This window comes from Ptiloglossa arizonensis, chromosome 1, assembly GCF_051014685.1.
Source record: "Ptiloglossa arizonensis isolate GNS036 chromosome 1, iyPtiAriz1_principal, whole genome shotgun sequence".
Lineage (NCBI taxonomy): Eukaryota > Metazoa > Arthropoda > Insecta > Hymenoptera > Colletidae > Ptiloglossa > Ptiloglossa arizonensis.
In genome coordinates, this window is record NC_135048.1 from 17,219,106 (window position 1) to 17,245,834 (window position 26,729).

Genomic DNA, 26,729 nt, shown 5'->3' on the forward strand with positions numbered 1-26,729 from the left:
CGGGAGGAAAAGTTTTCTTTTGGGGACGCGAAAGATTTCTTCCTTTTTCTTCTCCTCTAAAAATCACCCATTGAAAATCCGTGAAAATTCACCGAAAACCGATGTGACTCGTGATGTTTTGGGAGAAGTGATGGTGTAAATTTCGATCGGTGAAAATTCTCCAAAAACCGATGCGACTCGCGACATTTTGGGAGGAGAAGTGTTGGAGAGAATTTTGATCGGTAAAAATTCTCCAAAAACCGATACAACTCGTGACGTTTTGGGAGAAGTATTGGAGAGAATTTTGATCAGTGAAAATTCTCCAAAAACTGATATGACTCGCGATGTTTCGGGAGAAGTATTCGACTGAATTTTGATCGGTTGAAATTCATCGAAAATCGATACGACTCGCTACGTTTTGAGAGGAGAAGTATTGGAGAGAATTTTGATCAATGAAAATTCTCCAAAAACCGATGCGACTCGTGACGTTTTGGGAAGAGAAGTATTAGAGAAAATTTTGATAATGGAAAACCGATGCGACTCGCTACGTTTTGGGAGGAGAAGTGGTGTAAATTTTGATCAGTGAAACTTCCCCAAAACAGACGCGACTCGCTACGTTTCGGTAGAAGAAATGGTGGGGAGAGTTTCGATCGGTGAAAATTCCCCGAAAACCGATGCGACTCGCTACGTTTTGAGAGCAGAAATGGCGGTGTAAATTTATATCGGTAAAAATTCTCCAAAAAACAAAACGACTCGCATCGTTTCGGAAGAAGTATTGAACTGAATTTTGATCGGTGAAATTTCCCCAAAACCGACGCGACTCGCTACGTTTCTATAAGAGAAATAGTGGGGAGAGTTTCGATCGATGAAAATTCCCCAAAACCGACGCGACTCGCTACGTTTCGATAAGAGAAATAGTGGGGAGAGTTTCGATCGGTGAAAATTCCACGAAAACCGATGCGACTCGCGACACGTTCGTTGAACGATATTTAATTAGCCCAATTATCGGGCGTAACGGTCGAGATCAAAGTGCAACGACCTCGCTCGCGGACCGGAGCGAGTAACGCGCGTAGACGCGGCGCGGAAACTGCATTCGTTGTCGAACAACAACACCGCGCACCCCAAAGGGTTGCCGATCCGCGCCACGGAGGAGTTTCCTCGTCTCTTCGGGGGTGGAGATGGCTCTATTTGCGTTTAATTAATCACTCCCGTCCCCGCACCGCCCCCGTCAGACCGAACTACGCAATTCGGTGCCGGAGAAAAATTATTCGTTCTGCGAAAAAAATATTTTTCGTTTCGACATCGATCGTTGGAAACTGGGTACTGTGCGCCATGTTTGTCGCGACGAAAGTAACCTAACCGCGTTAACACGCCCCATTTGTTTACCGAAAGAATGAAAAGTATGCCCTTAACCCATCCATTTTCTTTTCTTAGTTACATCTTCGTAGAAATGTTTCGAAAAGTATCGTAAATTTAATAAATCGATGATTTTTCGAAGGATGAAAATTGTGAAAAAGTTGGTACGTTACGTTTAAGTACAATGTTTCGAAAAGTATTAGAAATTTAATATATCAATGGTTTTCGAAGAATGAAAATTGAGAAAAAGTTCGTACGTTACGTTTAAGTACAATGTTTCGAAAAGTATTAGAAATTTAACATATCAATGTTTTTCGAAGAATGAAAATTGAGAAAAAGTTGGAACGTTACCGCTTAAGTGCAATATTTCGTAAAAAGTATTAGAAATTTAATGCATCGATGGTGTTCGAAGGACGAAAATAAAGAAAGTTCGTATGTACGTGTGTGTAGATTCTTCTTGTCCTATTTTTCGGTTAGAGAATACGGGTCGCTGTGTATCTTGGTGAGAAATTAGGGGAATTTTGTCCGCGTGGAGTGGAAAGTTTAAAAAATGCCGTTTAATAACCGTATTACGCTATTCTAGACCAGCACTGTTCGCTCCACAATGCTCGTATGTGTACGCTCCGGTGATAATGGTCGGAAAAATTGCACGTATACGTGTATACGCGTTAACGATGCAAATGGGTTAACGAGGGGAGAAACTAGCACCGCTTTCGACTCCGTAACCATCCATTCGTTGGGAATCCAATCGGGTTGAAACGCGGCCGAAGACGATCGAAATTGGCGCGAGAGTGAAAAGTTCGTCGGGGGCATCGATTAATTCGCCAAGAAGCGTGCAAGTGCTCGAACTCGAGGCTGATTTTCTCGCGCCGTGCACGCAGAGGCTGACAGGGCTCTCGTTGTCGGGGGAACCCCCGATCGATCGCTCGATTCGACTCGAGACGAAGATCGAACGCGCGAGTGATCGCGTATAGACCGTCGAACGAATAGAATATCTTCGAGAATCGTTTTCTCGAAACAATTGAGAGTATACGGGAACGAAAACGAACATTCGTCTCGTGCTCGAAAACAGAATGAAATATTTCGGATCGATCGGTCGAATAGTCACGGGTAAATGCATCCGTGGCGAAAGGTAAAACGCGAACACGAGAAAACGACTTTATTATCGGCCGGTAAGCTTTTCCGTGGCGTCGAGAACAGTCTGCGTTACCGACGTCGCTCGTCTCGTTGTACCGAGCGAGCGACGAGCACGAGAGTGATTCTATACCTACGCGCCACGCGTGCCGAACGCGACGATCCATCGATGCGCGAACCGGTTGCGCGTCGGCACAAGGGATGCAGCGAATAAAAGGATGACTTACGGGAGTGTCGCGCATCGAATATTTCACGGAGAATGTATCGTGCTGGTATCAAAATACTCGAGATTCGACGCCGGGTACCGAAGAGAGACATCGATCGTTCGGTATTCTCGGTAATAAACTTCAGGATCGTGAAACGTAACCTCCGAAAGACACGCACAGCCGAGAATCGAGCAGCGCGTGAAACAATGCAGTGTGCGTCGCGAGAAACGACGAACCGTTCATCGAAGATGGAAAAAGTTTTCCTTTCGAACTATCGACGGAGCTCGCTGGCTCGAATATTAATATCGCGTCGTAAAACGTTCCTTCGTGTTGTTTCCGGTTTAAAAATCGCGGCCATGGGAATCGTAACTTCGTTGATCAGTTCGTTCGTTGCGTTTCTTCGCGGAAAATAGAAACGTTCTCATTTCTGCGAAGATCGTCGCTCCGCTTTCCCTGTTCTCTCCCGCTGGAAAACGCCCGCTAAGAATTTTTCGTTGCGTTCGGTCCGTCTTATGAATTATTTACCGCGACGGACTTCCTTTTTTGAGAGGAAGATTTCGAGTCCGCGCGGATGGGTAGTTTTTGCTCGATAAAATTTGTAATTCAATTCCGCGTGTTTTTCCGCCACGTTTTCCATCGTTCTTGGCTCGCATTATCGTCGCGTAAAAGGGAACAATTTCACGAAACGTATTACACGCGTTCGGAATTCCGGATGCACCGAGAGTAGTTAGCTACACGGAATAATTCCGATTATATAATAATTTTCGCACGAGCGAATTTAAAGTATTATCCGGATTCGTTGTTGCACGTGAGCAACGATCACGTTGGCTGGACAACGTTGCGTATTTGTTCGCGGATAGAAGCCGGTCGTTCGTCGCAATGGTGAAAATTTATCGAACATCCGATTGCAACAAAATTCGCTCGCGCAGCTGCGTGAGGAATTCTGGTCGCGTTTTTCGACTCTGGTGCGTGCCTCGAGTCTTTTTCGACCAGTTACGTTATCGTAATATACTTTTTTTTTTCTTAATTAAAACTATCGTTTCTGTATTTCCACGGTCCTCTCGTTGCATCGTAAATTTACAAACTGGAATTTCATACGTTCGGGACATTTTGGATCGAAAGACCTCGAGTGTACGATCGACACGAAAGAACGCATATTAAGGTTAGCTCGACCTTTTGATACTAACAGTGAAAATTTGAAATCGATTTGCATGTTTAATCGAATAGATGGCGTGGCTGTATTATCTCTTCGGATACTAATTTTCTTTAGCTTCTTAAATTTTTGGACTCAAAAAAAGTCTCAATCGCCATTTAACTCGTACTCTTTTCCAATTCGAAAAAACTTCGCGACACGAGATTCAATTTGAGATTTAAATCTTATTACTCTCGGAAAATGTAAACACGCATACACGAAATATCGAAATAGATTACATTCCAAATTAATTATACGATTTGAAAGGTTTCGTCGAGGCGTTAGTTTCTCGTAAGAAAAAAATCTTCAAACGCAAACGGTTGATTGTTTTGTTTCGTGTCGTGTCGCGTCCACTCTACGAGGTACCAAAGTAACGTTTAATTAACCCGAAAGGGTTAAGGACGTCGTCAACTTAATAACAGAGGGCACACGTACGGCACTGGATCAACGTCGACGTGTTGACATTCTCCTGTATAGTTTAAACGGGGATATTGCATTCAAGCCTTTCCTTCATCCGAGTCACCGTTTTAGAGAACAATTCTCGGTGTGCTAAGATCGCAATCGTTCTCTATTTAAACGCTTCCACTTATCCGTAACAGCACCGCATCGACGCTTCTCCGCATCGCCTCGAGAGCGCCGAGAGATTCTCGGAAGTGAACGTTTTGTCAGCGAGGTGGCGATCACACGGTGATCTTGGCGATGTTCGTGTGACGATCGCGCGTTGTAAACGACACGGTCAGTTGATCGTGACGCATCGAACGGATCGTGGTTATTGCTCGCGACGCGTCGAATAGGTCGCGACTATTGCTAGTGACGCGTCGAATAGGTTGCAAGTATTGCTAGTGACGCGTCGAATAGGTTGCAAGTATTGCTAGTGACGCGTCGAATAGGTTGCAAGTATTGCTAGTGACGCGTCGAATAGGTTGGAACTATTGCTAGTGACGCGTCGAACGGATCGTGGTTATTGCTCGTGACGCGTCGAATTGGTCACGACTATTGCTACTGACGCGTTGGATAGGTTGCAAGTATTGCTAGTGACGCGTCGAATAGGTTGCAACTATTGCTAGTGACGCGTCGAATAGGTTGCAACTATTGCTAGTGACGCGTCGAGTAGGTTGCAACTATTGCTCGTGACGTGTCGAGTAGGTTGCAACTATTGCTCGTGACGCGTCGAATAGGTTGTAACTATTGCTTGTGACGCGTTGAATAGATCACAACTATTGCTTGTATCGTATAGAACAGATCGTGATTATTGCTAGTAACGCGTCGAACAGGTCACAATTATTGCTAGTGACGCGTTGACTAGGTCACAACTATTGCTTGTGGCGTATAGAACAGATCGCGATTATTGCTACTGACGCGTCGAACAGGTTACAACTACTGCTTGTGACGCGTAGAACGTATCGTGACGTACGTCACGTGATTATTGCTAGTGACGCGTCGAACAGATAGCGATTATTGCTAGTGACGCGTCGAATAGGCCACGATCATTCCTCCTGACACCGTGGACAGTGGAAAATTATTCGAATCGGTTCAACAATACCCACCAATGTTGAATAACTCAAATCCCTCAAGACACAGCGATGGTAAAACCAAAAAGCATTCCTTTTTCTCGTTCATTATTCTCATCTTCATCGAGCAACAATCCCATTAAAACTAAAAATTCCTTCGTTGGTAAACTCGGTGGTATTTATTTCGTTTCGAGACGGTACGGATTCCACGATATCAGTCGACGACGAGATACCGACGATTCGAGATCGTTGCGTCAACTGCACGAAAAACGGTAAAAGCGATGTCTTCCGCTTAGACGATTCGTAGAGTGTCATGTACCGCATCCAACGTCGCTTGTTTTCAGGCGACATGCGACGAAACCAATTTCACCCGAGCAACATCCGTAGCTTGCACATGGTATCTTTAGAAGCAGTAGCATCGGCTGCGCGTTTGGCAATAGGTTCGAATAATTCAAAAAAAAAAAAAAAAAACAGAAAACTATCGAGAACCAACGGGAAACTATTTGTTTCGAGACTTCTCGTCTAAACATATCGCCCAAATGTTGTCTCGACAGAATCGTCTTGCTCCACCTCGTGCATCGTTCTCGCGCGTTTCGACTCGGTTAAATGGAAATACGGCTTAACAACGCGCGAACAATCGCAACGTCGATACCATATTCGACGACCTTCGAACTCGAATTCACCCTGCTCGAAAACGTTACTCGAGAATCGTCGATAAACCCAACAACCCTTTCTGTCGTTCACCCGTTCGAGCATCACCAACGATGGTAAGATTCGTGAGACCTTGGACAAGCTTTGTCGCGTTTCCCTGGCAGTTGGAACACCTGAGCCACGTAACGAAAAAGATTTTCCGGGACGTCGAATCGGGGCTGGGATCGGGATATGTTCACGCATGCGTAACGCGGAGCCAACGCGACACACTCGTTCGGTGTTGGCTATCCACCTACCGACACACCGCTGGCGCTTTCGGTTCCTTTCTATTTATAAACGAAGGATAATAATTGCGCTCCTTCTGGCTGGTCTCGATATCGTCGAGACGAATCGAGCTCGCGCGTCCAACGTGGCTATTTCGCTCGTTATCTCGCCCAGACTGGAAAGGATTTCTCGGCTCGGAGGTGGCTGCGTGCCTATATAGGCTCTGCTCAATCGTGGATCTCCAGGGCCGACCCTTCCCCTCTCGATCGTGGATCGCGGGCTATCGCGTCCATCTAACGGATTCACCCTCGATATACACCCTCTCCGCACCTCGTCGCACCTCTCGAGGCTTGCCCCGTTCCAAGAGAAGCTGAACAGACCACCGAATCTTTTATTCTTACCAGAGAGGAGCCACTTCGCGCCCCAATGGCGATGGCTGCGTGCTTCCGAATCGGATTCAGAAAGAACCACTTGCAAACCGACGGTTATCGGCCACTGGTTAAATTACTCTACATTTTTTCTCTTTCGACCCCCTTTTTTCTTTTTTTTTTGTTCTTCTCTTTTTTTCTTTCTCGACTTGAATCGATTTCTCAGCGTTCGATTCGCCACGCGAGTTGAGTTTCCTCAGGGTTTCGCTCAGGGGAATTCAAATGCGCGGGAACACGAGAAGAGGTGCGTTAATTCGAATTTTTTCTTGGTTAAAATTATAAATTATCAGATTGAGTGGGTAGTTTTTCAGTGGTGTAGATTTGTACGTTTCTCGAGATCTTTCAGGCTCGTTTGTATTTTTATTCCAAGGAAATACACTTCTCGTTTTTTTTTAAGGGGGACACCATCCTGATGAGTAAAAAATTGAATTTTTTTTTATTCTTATTTTCTTAATGTTTGAAGTATGTGGAATTATGTCGAAAAGATATTTCGAAATTCAAATAAATATTTAGCAAAGTTGCAGCGATAAACACACTTGTTTCACGTTTTTCTCAAAACTGTATTTTTCAACCGACACGAAATCTCCGGAACTACACATCCGATTTACTTTAAATTTTATAAAGATACTCTGCACAGAGTGTTCTACAATGCAGCGTACGATTTTTTAAATACATCAATTATTCAGTTTTTTATAAACGTTTAAAATTGTTTCTTCTGGGTAAAAATGATTCTTTTCTTTTCAAACTTCGACCGTTTCTACAATTGTTAAAATTCTCGAAAAATCATACACTACAATTTAAACAACATTCTGTAGTTTACGAATCGACAATATTTTTTTATTTCAAATCTCCCATAGTTTGTCTACTCTAACGACCAACGAACAACGTTTCACCAGAAGGGGTTTCCAGGAATAGCGAATAACTTCGCCATTTTTTACGATTTTTACTTTCGCAAAATTGTAAAACGAAGCCAGAAGTTGTGTTTACATTCTCCGAAAAAGGCTACGATTTTCATTTGGTAATTACCTGGGAAAAAATTCGCAAAATTTACCCATTTTTCGACGTCTCGGAGTGGTGTCCCCGCTTAATTGTAATTCTATTGCTCGCGTTTGCACTTCGGCTAATAAATACTCTAAAGTCGCGCTCGATCCGTGTTCGGTCCGTGCTAGTCGATCGATACGGAAGTTCGTCGTCGCGTCGTTGGAAAAAAAAGGCAACAAGCACGTTTTCACCCCCTTCGCGACCGGAGGGGCCGCGCGATTATTCGTGAAACTTTGATCGTGCACCGGACAAAGCCGATGGTACGGGCAATTTTTATCGGAATTTCATCGGGCTCCGAAAGAAAGGCAAACAACGGAAGAGAGATGGGTTTCTCGCTCGCAGACGGGCTCTCGTGCAAGTCTGACGAGCAAAGGTGTTCCTTGGGAATTATTATGTCTAGCCCGAGTCGAGTCGAGAACCTGCGATCGCGATCTACATCGACGATGTTTTCCTAGGGACGAATTTCGAATCAAGAATTCTTTGTTTCGATATTCAGAACTTTTTTTTTCTATTTGTAATTAGAAAGGAGGGAGGTATTTTTTTTGTTAAAAAAAAGAAGACACCTGGATACTTCCTCGGGTAAATTTAAAATATTTCTTTTACAGAGATAGAAATTACTTTTGGTTATAATTTGAAAAACGAACGATTTAATTTTCTACCGTTTAGAAATTTTTTTTTAGTTTCTTCGATGAATATTACGTGGAAATTTATCATATTCGATACTAACTCGAGGAAGTTTCGTTTTTAGGTTTTTCCTTAGTTTGTACTTCGACGGTTTCACGAGCTGGCGATTGTTGGTATAGAACATTTGAGCGAAAAGTAAGGGTTAATCGACAGAAATGAAAAGTAAGGGTTAATCGGCAGAAACGAAAAGACAGTGAGTTCTATCAGGATCGCGGTTCAAATCGGTTGCCATATTGTATACCGGTCGTTCGGTTCATTTAGTCGTCTTAATCGACCTTCTTCTGCTTCCTCCGGTCGTGTCACGGAACCGGTCGGATTTTTGCGACCGACTTCCGCACCCAGGCAACGTCTATAGTCGCGAGAGAAAATCAACCGACCCCTCGAGGCAGCATTCCCCCCTCCACTCCCATTTTATCGTAGATTTTCAAACTCGCGACTTGGAATCGTTTCGAAAAGTTTCGCTGTTCCCAAAATTTCGAAAAAAAAAAGAAAAAAAAAGATTCGTCATACGATGAAGATCGTCATCGTTCTTCGTAATTTTTTAAAATTTTCAAAAGCATCTGAACGGTTAAATCTCGATTTTTGGCAACGGAAACGGTTTGAAACAATTTTTCTTATTTTTTACCAAAATTTCATATCTTTGTACTAAATGGTAATTTTTACAATTTTCGAATGCATCTAAACGGTTAAATCTCGATGCGGATGGCGCGATTTTTGGCAACGGAAACGTTTTCGAAAACGTTCGTTTTGGGGACTATCGAAAAAAGAATTTTTCTTACTTTTTACCAAAATTTCGTATCTTTGAACTAAATGGTAATTTTTTAAATTTTCGAATGCATCTGAACAGTTAGATTTCGACGCGGGTAGTGCGATTTTTGGCAACGGAAACGTTTTCGAAATACACCGAGAACGTTCGTTTCGGGAACGATCGATGATATAGCGGACGATCGACGAAAGAAACGGACTCGCGGAAAAGAAATCGCGGAATGGGAGATCGCCGCTCGGTTCCTGGGAACTTCCTGCGTCGCTTTATTTTCAGCGTACCGAGAAAAGGTGTGTGTGGGAGGGGACAGGGGACGGTGAATAGCGGAGAAACTCGTTATCTGTCGTACAGCGGAACGTTTACGGCCGTCGAGTTATCAGCGACTCTCGACTGGATGGATTCTAACGGTGTCTAGCGATCTAGGTCGCTTCCAGGACGATACCTTTTCCTCGTTTTCTATTTCCGCGTATGCGCGCGCGCCTGCGCGTGCGCGTGTGTGTATGTATGCGCGAGCGACGCACGCACGCATGTCGCTTTAATCGAACGATTACCCCACCCCGGCTCGGTGCACGTCTCGGATACGCGACAAAGAAAGATAGAGAACACGTCGATTAGCCACGAGTTACGGAGAAAGAGAATCGCGAACGAGCCACGGACGTAACGATTTATCGTGTGATGGATCGATCCGAATGCAACAGACGTGCATTGTTTCCTCGACGGACGATACAACGACGACACGACCGTTCGACGAATCTTATCCGAAATGCGCTACGCTCGATCGCGTAGAACCAATATCGATTATCGATCGGTAACGTAGAAAATGATCGGTGAACGTAACGGTTCCATCGATAAAAATATGCGAAAGGGGAAAGAAAATCAATTTCGACCGAGCAATTGTTCGTTCTCGCGCGAATTTAACAAATCTAGAAATGATTTCGCAAAGTCACTATTCGTGAATTAAAAAAGTAACAACGTCGTTTGAACTCTTCCTCTCGAAATCATGGAAGAGACGTTGATCGATCATCTAGGAAATATTCCGTTGTGTCGATTCAAATCGTTCTTTATATATATTATTTGTTTTGACGAGTCACGGGTAATAAGATTCGATTATAAGAAGACGGAATAAACGAATAAATGTGTGCATACACCCGTCCCTCGATTTACGCGAATATCTGTTTTCCTCGTGGATTTGATTTACGAGAATAAAAATCGTGTAAATTGAATCTGTCGGTATAAAAGGAAAAATATGGGGAATAAAAGCTGGTAAAAGTTTTAAAAATGCAAGTGTACGTATTTACTTCGCGCAACTTGGTAGAGTTTAACAATAAGAATCGATTATAAAGATAGAAGACGAAATAAATATAATCGATTCTTATTATCCGTAACTCGTAGAAACAAACACAAATAATACGATACCGACCGATCCAGCGTAGTCGCGTGATCATCCGCCGTCCGAGGCGCGTCTTCAATTTAAACGCTATCGTTTCGAAGCTGCTGTATTCGGTCCAACGAGACGAGTCAGCAGACATAAACAAATGCGTATAATCGACTTACACGGGCAAAGCAAAGGGAAATTTACCGTTCGTTTTCTTCTATCGCACGAATTCCATACGAACGTTTGTTTTTCTTTACCGACTAGCCTCGTTGGACCGAGTATAGAATTACAAAGAGTCTATCTTCCGTGCATTTCGATACGCGTCGTTCGACGAACCCGCGTTAACCCCGGAGTTTCGCGGCAACGCCGCTTATTCGACGCGACTACCGTGGCGCCACTTTCGCGACGCGGCGCTCACTCGACGATTAATCTTCGGCGCGTCGTGACTTATCGTCGTACGGTGAATTGTTACGTCCGTGGCCTCCTTGATAGACGCGAGGAGAGAAAGGCAGAGAAAGGGCGACAGAGAGAAAACGAAATACTATAGACGTCGCTGCTGCTGTTGCTGCTGCTGCTGCTACTGCTGCTCCGACTCGAGGGAAAGAAACTCGTGCGCAAGTTGCTTCGTTATTCGTTTCATTGAACGAAAGCCACGCGCGTCTACGACCTTCCGGTTCGAGCGGCCGGTTCTCGCGAAACGATTTCGCAACGCGCGCGAGAAACGCGTTCGAATCTCCGTGGCGCGATACACCACGAACGAACCTTTAACCTTGTTAAGCGGTTCGCGCGTGTTATGCGCCGCGGTATTGCACACGTGGGAACGTGGCTGGCTGGTCGGCTAGCTGGCCGGTAATACGAACCTCTGTCGTTTGCAAATTATCGTCTCGCGGATTCGCGCTGCCAGCGAACCGTTTTTATGGCACTCGCCCGGGCCGAGAACCATCGACGAAAATTCCCCTGCCACGGATTCAAAAAATTCCCCAAAAAATTCGAAAAAAAAAACTGATAAAAAATTTCCAAAACAAATTCAACGATCGCGCGGTCCCTTTCCACTGCCTTTCTCTCTCTCTTTCTCGTGTCTTCCACCGATTGGTACCGAAAGTAGGCGGGTGTTCTTGGTAATTAAGGACTCACGAGAGACAATACGCAACACACACCGTGTCCCGGTCACCGTTGCTCCATCGTTCGTGCTCGCAGCTGGTGGTCCAGCGTCGGTTCACCAGGACCGGCGGCTACCAGGATTCGTACCTGCATCCTTGAAAAAAAGAGACAAGACAGAGGGGGGAGGGTTTCTTTCTCGGCTGATAAAGGCTCGGTGTCTCTCGTGCGCCTCGGGCAGTGTCGCCCCCCCTCGTTGCTCCGCGTCACTCTCTCTCTGTCTGTCGTTCAGTGTCTCTTAACTCATTTGCCTGTCTTTCCTCTGTTCCTCCTCGCCGAGAAAAGAGACGTGGAAAGCCTGCGAAAATCGTCGATGCTTGTTTTTTCGTTCCGAATGAAACACAAAGAGGCTCGAGAAGAAGATTCGGGGAGAGAGTGAAAAAGATAAAGACAGAGGCAAAGGAGGGGAGGAGGAGTACGAGAGAGAGACAGAGTGGACGAAAAGGGGCGGGGTTAAGGCAGAGTGTGCGGTGTAAGGTTGACGCGAGACGCGAGAGAGACAAAGATCCGTCGAGAGAGAAGGAGGGAAGGTGGTGGTGTGTTCGTCGTTTACTGGATTTTCTCAGTTTTGTTACGCGATCTCTCGAGCCGCTGGAGAAACAACGGCAAGATCGTTCGACTGGTCTGTACGACTAATACTTCTAATCAGGGGGAACGGGGGGATTGTGTTACTCGATCGTATCGATCTTGTTATCGAGATACGGTGATACGTCTACGGTTATCGGTGACACGACAATACAAATTAAAAGACAAACATTCATTTGGTGAAAAAACAGTGTTAGAAAGAAAGTGATGGGTGACATTGTATAACTAACGACGAGTAATAATAATAATAATAATAATAATAATAATAATAATAATAATAATAATAATAATAATAATAATAATAATAATAATAATATAGTAATATACACCAATATATCTGTATATATATATAGATTCTAAGACACTACTTAATATACGGCGCTGAATTAATGAAATCGAAAAAACAATCGCTCTAATTTATATATATGTAATAATTTTTATAGGTACACGTGTATACATATATGTACATATATACATACATATACGCGTACATATGTACATAAAAGCGACAAAATGTTCTCTATAACCAATCTGCCGCACTACCAGACATAGTGTTCGCCTCGCTAATTGTAAGTTACCAGTTAGAATTCGCAGATCAAAACGAATAATGTGTCAACTACAAGCGATATTTATACGTATATATATATATGTAGAGAAAGAGAGAGTGTGAAAGACTACAAACAACGACTGTAAAACCGTGACTCGGGTCGTTGGACCCCATTGTCGTTGAGCGAGTAAACGATTCTCCGCGAGCAACTCGAATTTGCGACGCCAGCTCCCCTCGCGGAGGAATAATCCTTTGGTGTCCCGAGCCGGGGAATAAGAACGACCGAAACGGGGGAACAACGCGAGCTTCCCGATTCGAAATCTCGGCGAAACTCTCCGACTTTCCTTCCAAAGTTGTTAACGAAAACTTGTACGTACGGAGCGATTGAACGTTATTAAAAGTTATCCTGTTACGAATAATGCTACGCCGCGTAAACATAACCGCATTGGCTACAAGTTTCTTTAAATAGGCGCTCGAGCGGTGGATGCAAATCGATTTACCACGGTCGAGAGAGAAATAAAGAGGGAGAGAGAGAGAGTTCTGACAGAGACGCAAATTAGAGAGAGATACCGTAAAAATTCGTTAATCGTTATTTTTAACGTTTTGGTACTTTGTTATGGAAGCTTATAGGCGCTCGGTGGATCGCGTGCGGTAAACGCCTATGGGCGTCCAACGTACACGTATTCCCAATACGCGAGTTGGTCTTCCGCACACAGCGTACGCTTCAAGTCGAAGTCGTCTCCATTTGAAAAGTTAACCCTTTACGCTTGAGCGGTGGATGCAAATTGATTTACCACGATCGAGAGAGAAATAAAAAGGGAGAGAGAGAGAGAGTTCTGACACAGACGTAAATGAGAGAGAGATACCATAAAAATTCCGTTAATCATCATTTTTAACGTTTTGGTACTTTGTTATGGAAGCTTATAGGCGCTCGGTAGATACCGTGCGGTAAACGCCTATGGGCGTCCAACGTACACGTATTCCCAATACGCGAGTTGGTCTTCCGCACACAGCGTACGCTCCAAGTCAAAATCATCCACATTTGAAAAGTTAACCCTTTGCGTTCGAAGCTTTCGCTATTAGAAGGAACTCGGTAGTGAAAATAAAACAACACGCACAATTCTTAACGAAGTATTTGATATTCGATGTTTTACGTATTTTTACATTTCGCAAGGTAAAATATTTAAACATCCAAAGATCCTCTTCACAGACAACGACTAAGAGTGCAAAAGATTAAAACGGTTTCGGAGAAACGATTTTCGCGCGCGTAGATCCCACAGGACTAACCAACGTGGCTAATTCGAGGTCCAACTTCGACAACTATACCACTGTGCGTGTAACCGTGGTTGACGGGCGACAACGACGATAACGAAATGGAACCGCGTAAATCTCAGGCTCGTCGTTCGATCGAGCATTTTAATCTCGTTTCGCGTTATCATCGATCGACCCTACCCTACTCTACCCCCCCTTCACGGGAACTTCTACCGGTGAAAATGACAAAACGGTCGGTGCATCGGACACGCGAACGGAAGCGGAAAAACTGCAGACGCGATCCGTTCAGGGAAAAGCCGTGTGTATTATACCGATTTCGATCGACGTTATTAAATTTCGTTCTCGCGTCGTACACAGAGGGATGGCGCGCGCGGGAAATATTTCCCCGATAACTGGAGACAGGGATCGACCCGACTAAATATCGAGTTTTTCCTCGACCGGTCTGTATTATTAAATCGCAAGCGACGATCCTCTGTGTGTATCTCTTTCGGTTCTTTGACGCGGCGTTAAAAGTGCTCGGGTAAAACGCGTGCCAGCGAAGCATTGTTATTTTGTCAATTTCAGCCGGGAAGCCCCTGTCGAACGGTTACGGGTTAACTCGTTAAAAAAAAAAAAAAAGAAAAAACAGAAAAAAAGAGGAAGAAAAAAATGCGGACAACTCGAACGTTACGCGGTGTGGTCTTTTTGCTCGCGTTCAACCGTCGAAAGTGTACGACACGGATTTATCGAAATTACCGACAAAGAAACCGAGGCGAGGTCAGAACCGTGCACGCCACCGATTCGTTGAAACGAACGACGCCCGGACGCGTCGCGTAATTAGTCGAATTAATCGAGGCTATCGTCGACGCGAGGCAATTAATTAAACGACGCTGGTGCGTGCGCAAATCTCGACTTTGGAAGCGCTCGTGAACGAGTCGCGAAACGTTGGTTTCTCGATCGGTGTCGGATTCGATCTACACGATAAGAGTCACTGGCTTCCTCTCGTCTCTCGCGGAAACGGGGATAGGATCGTTCGAAAGCTTACCAAGAAACGGTACAACTTGTTTTTTCTCGATCGGTGTCGAATTCGATCTACACGATAAGAGTCACCGACTCCCTCTCGTGTCTCATGGAAACGGAGATGGGATCGTTCGAAAGCTTACCAAGAAACGGTACACCTTGTTTTTTCTCGATCGGTGTCGAATTCGATCTACACGATAAGAGTCACCGACTCCCTCTCGTGTCTCATGGAAACGAAGATGGGATTGTTCGAAAGCTTACCAAGAAACGGTACACCTTGTTTTTTCTCGGTCGGTTGTCGTCTACCTCGAGAAACGCTCTGAAATAGTATCACCTCTGCGCTATGTGCTCGCCAGCGGTCCCGAGCTCGGCGCGCTCTCGTCGAGGGGACACCGTAATTGACCCACGTCGCAAAGGACCTACCGATACGGTTCGTTTCCACCAAGAAACCAATCTGCTCCTTCTGTCGCGAGTTAACGAGCGCGGGTCGCGTCGATCCTCGCGTATCGTCTTAACGAGCGCGTTCACAATTAACGAGCAGCCGTTGCACAGACATCGTATCGACGTCCTCGATGCCGCGGGGCATCGAGACGCCCGATATCGATCCGATTCGGCAGTGTCTGCATTCACAATCGCGCGAACGACCGTGAGATTCTTCCGCGGTTCAGTTTCTTCGAAGAGGGAGCTAATTGATTCAATTGGTGGAACTTGTTCGGCGCATTGGCCCTCCGTGTCCCTTTCCATCTCAGGTATCTCATCGCTCGCACCTAGCACCGTGAATCGGTTCTCCAGGTTTACTTCGTCGAATTGCTCCAATTGGTGAAACTTTTTCGAAGCATTGACTCGATCTCGGTGCCCTCTGCCCCCCCAAAGAATATTTCGCGTCAAGTTCTCTTTTTTTATCATATCGATACAATTGGAGGAATTTTTCGAAGCATTCTTCGTGCCCCCCTTTCTCAAGTATCTTATTTACGCACCTCTGTACCGGATATCGATTCCCTGAGTTTCGTTTACCAAATTTCTTCAATTGGTGAAACTTGTTCGAAGCACTGGTTTCTGCCCCCCAAGAATATTTCGCGTCAAGTTCTCTTTTTTTATTATATTGATACAATTGAAGGAATTTTTTCGAAGCATTCTTCCTGCCCCCCTTTCTCAAGTATTTCATTTAAGCACCTCTGTACCGGATATCGATTCCCTGAGTTTCGTTTACCAAATTGTTCCAATTGGTAGAACTTGTTCAACGCATTGACTCGATCTCTACACCCCCCTCCCTCAAGTATCTCATCGTGGGTATAGGTTCTTTGCACCTCGTTTATTGAATCGATCCAATTGGTGTCATTGATACGATCTCTGTGCCCTACGACCCCCCTCAAAAAATATCTCATACCTGATATCAGTTTTCCGCGTCTTTTTCATCAATTTGGTCCACGTGGTGGAAATTATTCGACGCAGTGACCGTGCCCTGTGCCCCCCAGAAATATTTCTTATCAACAATCGGTTCTCCACGTGTCCTTCGTCATATTTGTCCAGTTGGTCTCCTTCATCGTACTGGTCCAATTAGTCCCCTTCATCGTATTGGTCCAATTGGTGAAATTTTTTCGATCCAGTGACTCGATCACCGTGCCCTTTGCCCCCCACCCCCCAAGATATTTCTTGTCAACAATCGATTCTTCACGTCTCCATCATATTGTTCCAATTAGTCTCCTTGGTTGTATTGGTCCAACTGGTGGAATTTTTTCGACACAGTGACTAGATCACCGTACCCTCCGCCCCCCAAAAGTATACCTCATCGAGTATCGGTTCTCCGTATCTCCATCATATCGTTCCAATTAGTCTCCTTCACCATATTAGTCCAATTAGTCTCCTTCACCATATTGTTCCAATTGGTGAAATTTTTTCGACGCAGTGACTAGATCACCGTACCCTCCGCCCCCCAAAAGTATATATCCCATCGAGTATCGGTTCTCCGTGTTCCTATCGTATTGTTCCAATTAGTCTCCTTGGTCGTATCGGTCCAATTGGAATTTTTACAACGCAGTGACTGAATCTCCGTGTGCCCCACCTTCCAAATACCTATCCACGCACCTCCGTGGCGTGGTATCGATTGGCTGTGTCTCTTTCGTCAAATTGGCCCGATCGATGGAACGCGTTCGACGCGACGACTCGATCTACGTTCCCCCTCGGTACCCCCCGAAAAATCTCTGGCACATTGAACCGCGTTTCTTTCATCGACTGTACGCGGCCCCCGTTACACGATGGGACTGGGAACACGGTATTGTAGATCTGTAGCAAAACTCCCCACCCTAACCGGCTGGGGATCCCACCCTCGGCTGCTCTTGAGAGAGCAAACTCCATTCCTACCCTACCCTACCCTACACCCCCTGTGCGCTGTTCGAGGCAGCGTCGTCGTCGCCGCCGCCGCCGCCGCCACCACCGCCGACACTTCCCCGCGCCAACCACCCCCGACGACGAACCTATCTTCCTGGTCAATAACCTCGGTGTGCCGTGTACCGCGGCATAATCGGCCACCGGCGCGATTCGGATCAACGTGTTTCGATGGGACACGTGTCTCTCTATCGACCCACTTCTTCTTAGTTCGCTTCGCTTCCGTTCCCGCCACCGTGGGGGACGCACCGCGGGTTACTGGTGGTACGTTTCACGGATCCAACGGGAACACGATAATTGATTCTCGGAGATGTTCCGATTTCACTTCCCGCGTCTACGTAGCGCGAAACCGCCTACACGCCTTCTCGGTGGTTCTCCTCTTCGATGGTAGACGCGGGATCATGGAGGGGACGAAACACCTCCTGACGATTGATTTTACCGGGGGTGTCTCGAGTCTCGTGATATATTCTTCTTTGTTTCGCCCACGCGGGACGACGAGCGAAACCGGGGTACACGGCGTCTCTACTTTCGAGCACTCTCGCGCGATTTTCAACGCGTGTATCGCGAGTCGATCGCCGGCGAGCGCGTCTTCTCGTTTCGTCACGGGGGTTTTGAGGTGGAACTGTCGAAAGGGTCGACTTGTTTCAAAAAAAATGTTTTTTTTGAATTATTTTGTTATTGACGGTGTCTTTTCTTGAGATAAGAATTGTTGAAATAGATAGCTAATAGTTACTTAGTAATAGTAGACAAGTATTAATAAGTCCATTAATAGTAGTGGACGATTATTGAATAGATGAGTAATATCTACTAATACTAGTAGACAAGTATTAATAAGTCTATTAATAGTAGTGGACGATTATTGAATAGATGAGTAATATCTACTGATACTAGTAGACAAATATTAATAAGTCTATTAATAGTAGTGGACGATTATTGAATAGATGAGTAATATCTACTAATACTAGTAGACAAGTATTAAGAAGTCCATTAATAGTAGTAGACGATTATTGAATAGACAATTAATATCTACTAGTACTAACAGACCAATATTAAGAAGTCCATTAATAGTAGTGCACGATTATTGAATAGATGAGTAATATCTACTAATACTAATAGACCAGTATTAAGAAGTTCATTAATAGTAGTGGACGATTACTGAATAGACAATTAATATCTACTAATACTAGTAGACAAATATTAAGGAGTCCACTAACACCAATGGATAATTATCGAATAGACATATCTACTAATACTTGTCTTAGACCTACCAAAAGTGTCAATTTAACCTGTTTCAAACTTTTTTCTAAAATTATTTAATTATTAACGGTGTCCTTGGCTATAATATTCGTGGACAATTATTGAATTAGACAACTAAAGATATCTGTAAATTAATTTTACCTTTTCCCACCTAATTTTGAAGATACGTACGTGGTCTGATACGAATAGGAATACGTTCACCGTCGGTAGTTCTAGCGTTAAAGGATAATACTCGAGTAAATGGTTCAAATAAAAATGATTTCTCGCTATATTTTTGTAACGTGAAATCTCAACGAGGCATACACTTTCCAAGGTATACAATTTTTTTTAAATCCAGAACCGCGTGTTATCGTTAATTTTATATTTTTTAAACAGGATTTAGATTCGTGCAATACGCAATTCTATTAGAAAAAAAACTCCGTTTCATTTTTTATTCTAGATCGAAGTAAAAAAAATGCTAGACTGTACGCTATCGACAAAATAACATTTCTTCCGTCTATGGAGAACAATATTTATCGTTTCGCAAAGAACCGATAAACTGTAACAAAAAAAAAAGAATGTACACTTTGGAATGTTAAACAATATACACGCAAATCGACGAATAGTTCCATCGAGATTTTACGTTACAAATAAATTGTGGAAAATCACTCTTCTTTTAACGTCAACTCTCAGTGACCATTAATGTCTGGATCACTATAAACCCGATTCTACTTTTTCTTTCCGTCTTGTCGTTTTATCGATCGCCTTATCGGTTCCGACAAAAACGATTAAATTACACGTCAAGAATCGGGGAGAATCTCGTAGCGTTACCAACGACATACTTTTCCTTTTAAAATTAATTAGCAATATCGCGTATTGTTCTCAGCTTCTCGATAAAATTAATTTCTACGTATCTGGATCTCTCGAATCTCTACGAATCTTTCTCCCGAACCACTGCATACCGAAGTTTATTTTTTCGGATTCGTTCACTCGCGTTTGTTCCGCTGCCAAGTTATATTGCAATCGAACCGATTTCTTCTCCGGATCCATTTCATCGTTTAGAAATTCAATCGACAAATTACTGTAATACCTCTGTACATCACGTCCCCTCTGTACATTATTTCTCTCGCTTTGTACTTTCACGTATATACTCTCAACTGTACGCTAACGGGACTCATTTGATTCATACGTATATAAATAAAAACAGATTTCAAGTTCGCTCGACGAACTTGCCTAAACGCGACGCTTCTAGAACCGCCGTCGGCGGTCATGAATGGGTCAGTGTAGACCCGGTTTTATTTATTCTCTATTTTGTCATTTTCTCGACGGTATTTATTAGTACTGAAATAAACAGCCTAAATTACTTCATCCAGTATGTAGGAGATCGACAAGGTTTTTGCGAGCGTGGGTCAAAAAAGACCCGAAATTCGATGTTTCTGATGGTCCTGGGTCAGTGTAGACCCTGTTTTACCTTTTTTTTCTACTTAGTCGTTCCAGTTGATGATCTTATCGGTTCAGAAATAAACGGTTAAATTATTCGTCATTAACCGAGAAGACGGACAAGGTTTATATAAATAAAGACAGATTTTAAGTTCGTTCGACAAATGCCTAAACGTGACGTTTCTAGAACCACCGTTGGCAACCCTGAGTCAGTGTAGACCCTGTTCTACCTTTCTTTCTACTTTGTCGTTCTATGGATTTTATCGGTACAGAAATAAACGTTTAAATTACTCGTCGTTAATCGAAACGAGGTTTTCACGAGCGTGGGTCAATCTGGACCCACAATTCGATCGACAGAAAATTGAACACGATGCTTCTGGTAGCTGTTGGCAACCCTGGCTTAGTGTAGACCCTGTTCTACCTTTTTTTTCTACTTTTTCCTTCTATAGATAATCTTATAGGTTCAGAAATAAACGGTTAAATCACTCGTCGCGAATCGAGAAGACGGACGAGGTTTTCGCGAGCGTGGGTCAAGCAAGACCCACAATTCGATCGACAGAAAATTGAACACGATGCTTCTGGTGGCTGTTGGCAACCCTGGGTCAGTGTAGACCCTGTTCTACCTTTCTTTCTACTTTGTCGTTCTATAGACAATCTTACAGGTTTGGAAATAAACGGTTAAATCACTCGTCGCGAATCGAGACGAGGTTTTCGCGAGCGTGGGTCAAAAAGGACCCGTAACTCAATCGACAGAAAATTGAACACGCTACTTCTGGTGGTTGTTGGCAAACCTGGGTCAGTGTAGACCCTGTTCTACCTTTCTTTCTACTTTGTCGTTCTATAGACAATCTTACAGGTTTGGAAATAAACGGTTAAATCACTCGTCGCGAATCGAGACGAGGTTTTCGCGAGCGTGGGTCAAAAAAGACCCGTAACTCGAACGACGGGTAGCGAAACGCGACCATGAAAACTCGACGACGTTCCTCCATTTATAGGAAACGTTTACGGTGTGTTCTCAAGCCGTATCGTTCGTCGAAGCTCCCGACGTCACAGCGGAAATTCCTCTCCTCCTCGTCCTTGGTTATCGATCGTTCCGCCGAGCCGATATACACTCGTTGCAACTTTCCTCTGAAATGTGCATTCCCGCGTACACTCCCCACCGCGGATCGGACGCCGAGGCCAACGGACTCCGCGCGTCTTTCGAAATGTTCAGATACTTCGGGAACCGGGTAAACGAGAGAACGAATCGGTGGTTGTTGGTTCTACGGAGTCTTCTCGTCCCTCGATCGACTTCATAAATGTTCAACTCGAAGCAAAAGTTTAAGTTTCAATCGACCACTCGATGGATACGTGTTCCTTACCAGTGAAAGATTATATTTTTCCGAAAGAAATACATGTGATATCGAACAATGCAATAGATTACGTGAAGTCGAACGAACGAAAGAATTAACGCAAAATTTTCAATAGAATTTTAAAACTATCGTTTAACCTACGGTCAGTGTTCATTTCGAACAATATCTCACCGATTCTTTCGTGCAAATTTTCCATCGAAAGTCTACCGATTGTGCAATCTTCGTACGGTCAGTTTTCTGCAGTTTAAATTTCAATTCGTCGAACGAAACGAATATCTTGATACAAGAGATGAAACAGTCTCGTTTCGTTCGATTCTGTAGAGGGAAACGCTGCAAGTTTCGAGGCGGGTTTTACTCGCGAAAAATCGCGGGCGTCGAAACGATAAAAACGAAAGTAGCACGGGTACGCGCGATCCGATCGATAAGGAGATTTGTCGAATGAAAAAAGGAACAACAGGTTCCGGGAAGTTGGCGAGGGGATGGTACCCCCGTGAGGTGCCGCCATCTGTGCCGGTTGTCGGCAAACTCGTCTTAAAAATCATCCCCCGTAAGATCAATACACCGTACAGACAGACAGTAAGTCTACGGAACGCGAACGGAATATGCACCTCGGGAGACTTTTAACTTCCCTCGATGACTAAAAAATGAGAGGGGGGGTAGGTGGGTGGGTGTGCGAGGGTAAACGCGGGAAGAAAACCGCGTTAATATCTCGTAAAAGTGGCGAACGTGGCGACGAAACGCCATATTTCGAAAACGAAGCGAATTAACGTCGTCGAGTGAAAAACAATTCTGAGAGTTTCTCGTACGCGGAGTAACCCCACCAGCAATGGGTTCGAGTTACGACGAACGTCTCAAAATGTGCAAGGTGATGCACGATGTTTCAAAGATCGAGTATTTAAAAGATAAGTATCCGGAGGCTATGAGAAAATCTCCATTGTTCGCGCGTAGCCATTGTGTGCTATTTCTGACCGAGATATCGCGATACGTTTTTGCTTCTTCGTGCTTCTGTTTCTTAACGGATTTCGGATCGAATAAACGAGTTTTGACCAAAAGATGGAGATCGATAACGCCCTCTCTCTTTCCAGCCCGAGACACGAGCCGGAACGGTGTTTATAGCGTTGCTCAAGAATAATCGAGTTAACGAAAAATTGTCGTGTCTGGTTCTGTCGACGCTCGAGTACGATTGTTGAAATTGAAAATGCGTCGAATTATTTCGTTGTCTCTGAAATTAAGAATATTCTAACCCTAAGATGGCGAAAAGGAATTGGATAATTGATTATCGTATTTGATAATGTGATAAATGTTTTTACTAAAAAAGATTGCATTATTTATTATTTGGACAAATATACGGTTCGAGTATACGTTGAGAAAGGAAACTGGTCGGAAAACGATGGAAATTATACCGTAACTTTGACAAAAGAAATAATAATAATAAAACATTGTCGTTGAAGAAAAAAACTGGTTGGAAAATGATGGAAAATAATAATGATAAAAGAAATAATAATAATAAAACATCGACGTTGAAGAAAGAAACTGGTCGAAAAACGATGGAAAATAATAATGATAAAAGAAATAATAATAATAATAATAAAACATCGAAACTCATTGCGTGGATACTGCTTCAGGATGGGGTAATCGGCGAGAATAAGAAAGCGTGCCACACGGCGAGATACTATATCGCAATTTTTTACGGGTATTCCCCTCGCACGCTTCCGCGACAGACCGACCGACGCGTGTTCGTCGCAGTCGCCACTTTTTACAAACGAGCGCCGCTCGCCGAGCAGACACAGCGGCGTCTCGAAAGGGGACGCGGCGCGCGAATAGTTTTTCCGTTCAAGGTCACCGCTCGTCTCGATTATATATCGTACCACATATATGTATGTACGTATATATATCGTACCACGATTATATATGTATGTACCTATATATATATCGTACTACGATTATATATGTATGTACCTATATATATATCGTACTACGATTATATATGTATGTACTTATATATATCGTACCAAGATTATATATGTATGTACTTATATATATCGTACCACGATTATATATGTATGTACTTATATATATCGTACCACGATTATATATGTATGTACCTATATATATATCGTACTACGATTATATATGTATGTACCTATATATATATCGTACTACGATTATATATGTATGTACTTATATATATCGTACCAAGATTATATATGTATGTACTTATATATATCGTACCACGATTATATATGTATGTACTTATATATATCGTACCACGATTATATATGTATGTACGTATATATATCGTACCACGATTATATATGTATGTATATATACTTATCTCCACTACTCTCTCTAAAAACCTTTCGACACTTTTCCCGTTTAATCTCCCGTTCAACGTGACCCTCGCCAAGCTCGCGCCCGACAAGGTTTCCTTGTTTACGAATTCGTAGGCCCGAGAGACCGGTGCAACCGTGAGCCGTTCAGTCGATTTAGAATATTACCACGCGCTTTGGAAACCATAGAAAACAGGAAAAGAGTTCATCGTAAACGACCAGGGAAGACCCGGTGAATTCGGGTCAGGCATTTGGCTTACGAGGGAAGTTTCCAAAGGTTTCCTCGACCCTCCATCCTCCCCGCACCTCTCCTCACGTGGGGCTCACCGTTCCTCTATAGCGTCTGCTTTGCGGCTTCTAACGAGGTAATTTGATTTTCAGGCAGCACCGGTCTGGTCTGCACGTGGAGCCCTCTCTGATATATCTCTTACGCGTTTTCTTCGACCAATTCGTAAAATCCGCGACGATCGAAACAAACGGAACGCGACTTATAGGAAATTGTCACGGACAGAGCAATGGTACACGCGGTGAAACTCGGATAACTGCGCGAAACGATCCACCGCGTAACTGCTCGTCGTTCATCCCCACCACCGACCAGGGATTCCCCTCACCGTATCGCGAACCTCGACGACCGAGCGGTCCACCGAAAATAAACAAGTTTCATCGTTCTATCGAACCTTTCGCGAAACGAAAACCGTCCTACTTGACCCGTAGTAAATAGCTTATCTTAAAAACGATGCAATGTGCGATAAATTTCAGAGCAGACGTCCGCACACGACGTCATGCTATTCAGAACGATATTTAGTGTCTCTTTATGTCCTTTTTGGTACGAAGTACTTAACGTCTTCGCAGACTTGATTATTAATTGCACTTAATAATCGTGCAATTTTTTCCAATTAAATAGGGAAAGGTTTTATATCGGTGAGTATTGTTGTCCCTTGCTCGGTGTTTACAGTATAAAATTCGAGGAATGTTTTAATAAAATATTATCCATTTTGTATATATTACGCGTATAGAGTGTATTACTTCAGTATAGGAACTTTTGCCCACTTTATCGTCCGTCGTTATCCCCACCCATTCTTGGAAATCTAGCAGTAAGCTTAGATGTCGAGTAATGAAACACAAGACGATTAACATTCGAGTCGACGTTCATACGTGCTGTGTATTTTCGTTCCGCTCGTACCTCTCCTGCGCTCGCTTGAATTCTTTTCATCTGCCTGTGTGGAAAACAGTGAAACGTTCTTCTGAAAAGCTTCAGTGACCAATGAGCACCAATTTCGGGGCAATAGAGGAGAGGAGGAGTAAATTTTAAATATAAAATTTCCACTTCGGATATTTAATAGTTTCCGAGATATTAATAATAAAATTCCGTAAGTGCATTCATTCTTCCTATACGTATGCACACAGTCATTCTCTGTTTGGTATCGTTGTCAACTGTTCCGGTAGCCAACTACACAGCAATAATGTAAACCTTTGTATCTATAGGGTGGCTCGTGTAAATTTTTTTCACGCGTTAACCCTTTAAACTCGATCGCCACTTAATTCGGTGTACTTTCTCCAATTTGGAAAACCATCTTGGTTTGGAATTGAAATTAAAATTCAATTACTCTTTTCTTGTAAGATGCAAACATATGTATATGAAATACTGAAATGTTCCGTTTTAAATTAATTACACGATTCGAAGGATTTCATCGAGGTGCTAGTTTCTGGTAGCAAAAAAGCTTCGAGTGCTAACCGAGCTGATGTAGTAGAGAGAGAAAATCTAGCCCAATTCTCTAATAAATTTCCTAAAAATTGACACTAGTTGGAGGATGTCTCGACGACCGAAAAATTACAATGACGCAATGCGTGGATTTTAAATAGGATACCCTGTAGGAACTGAGATTCAATACCGCTCTGCGTCATCGGTTATTCGATACTCGACAACGAACGAACGACGACGACTTCTACAACGGAGACGGTCGCATTAATAATGTCTCTATAAAGACAGTGGGATATTTTTCAACCCACCGTGAAAAATTAATGCTCTCCATTAACTCCATACAAGTTACACAAGCGCGACTGTTAATATTCCATCCCGTAAGTAATTATCGAATTAATCTATTTCTTAGTTTCAGATATTTCGTATCATTTCACACGTTTAACTGTGCTTCAAAGAGTTAAGTTCAAAATTAAGTACTCGAAATTAAAATTTTACGTTTAGAATCTACCCCTATTAACTCCTTCCATTCAAAAATTTAACATTGGCTGATCATTGGGCTTTTATGGAAGTACGGTCGAAAGAGTAAACGATGCAACTTCACTCCTTGGAAAAGTCCCAATTTTGGAGACAATAGTTAGGGAGAGTCGACTGTATTGAGAATGATTTAAAAATCATCGGTGTTGCGATGTATTGGGTTGTTCGAAAAGTCATTTTGTTTTCCAAAATGGAGAATATATATTTTAATAAAATGTTTATACATTCTAAAAAAAATCGTGTTTCATTTTCACAAGAAAAAAAAAAATCGAAATGACTTTCCAAACAACCCAATAGTACTATATATTGTTCAATAAGTTCTATCAAACAACGAAACTTATCGAGCAATCTACTGGGTTGTTCGGAAAGTTATTTCATTTTCCAAAATGGAGAATATATAGTATAATTTTTTAAAATTTATACACTCTAAAAAAAATTATGTTTCATTTTCACCAAAGAAAACAAAATGACTTTCCGAACAACCCGTTACTATCCGAAAGGAGATTGTTAATCGGGAATGCAACGAGTCCGAACAATGTCACTGACTTTCGCGACAGTCGGCACACCTCGAAACAAGAACAACCCTGACTCTCCCTCCCCCCCGA

The 26,729-nt window shown here is 43.3% G+C and overlaps 2 protein-coding genes across 6 annotated transcripts in view; one reads left to right on the forward strand and one right to left on the reverse strand.

Moving 5' to 3' along the window:
- The window catches only part of LOC143150615 (uncharacterized), a 103,086-nt gene that overhangs the window by 71,333 nt on the left and 5,024 nt on the right, over positions 1 to 26,729 (forward strand). The gene's annotated exons all lie outside the window — the stretch shown is intronic.
- Positions 1 to 26,729, reverse strand: part of Msi (RNA-binding protein musashi) — a 289,445-nt gene that overhangs the window by 32,184 nt on the left and 230,532 nt on the right. The window contains exon 1 of one of the 5 annotated variants that reach the window (XM_076318611.1): positions 11,742 to 11,828. The exons of the other annotated variants lie outside the window; for them this stretch is intronic. The gene's annotated coding sequence lies outside the window, so the exon portion shown is untranslated. Of the gene's footprint in view, positions 1 to 11,741; positions 11,829 to 26,729 lie in introns of those variants that run through there. 5 annotated transcript variants of the gene reach the window in all.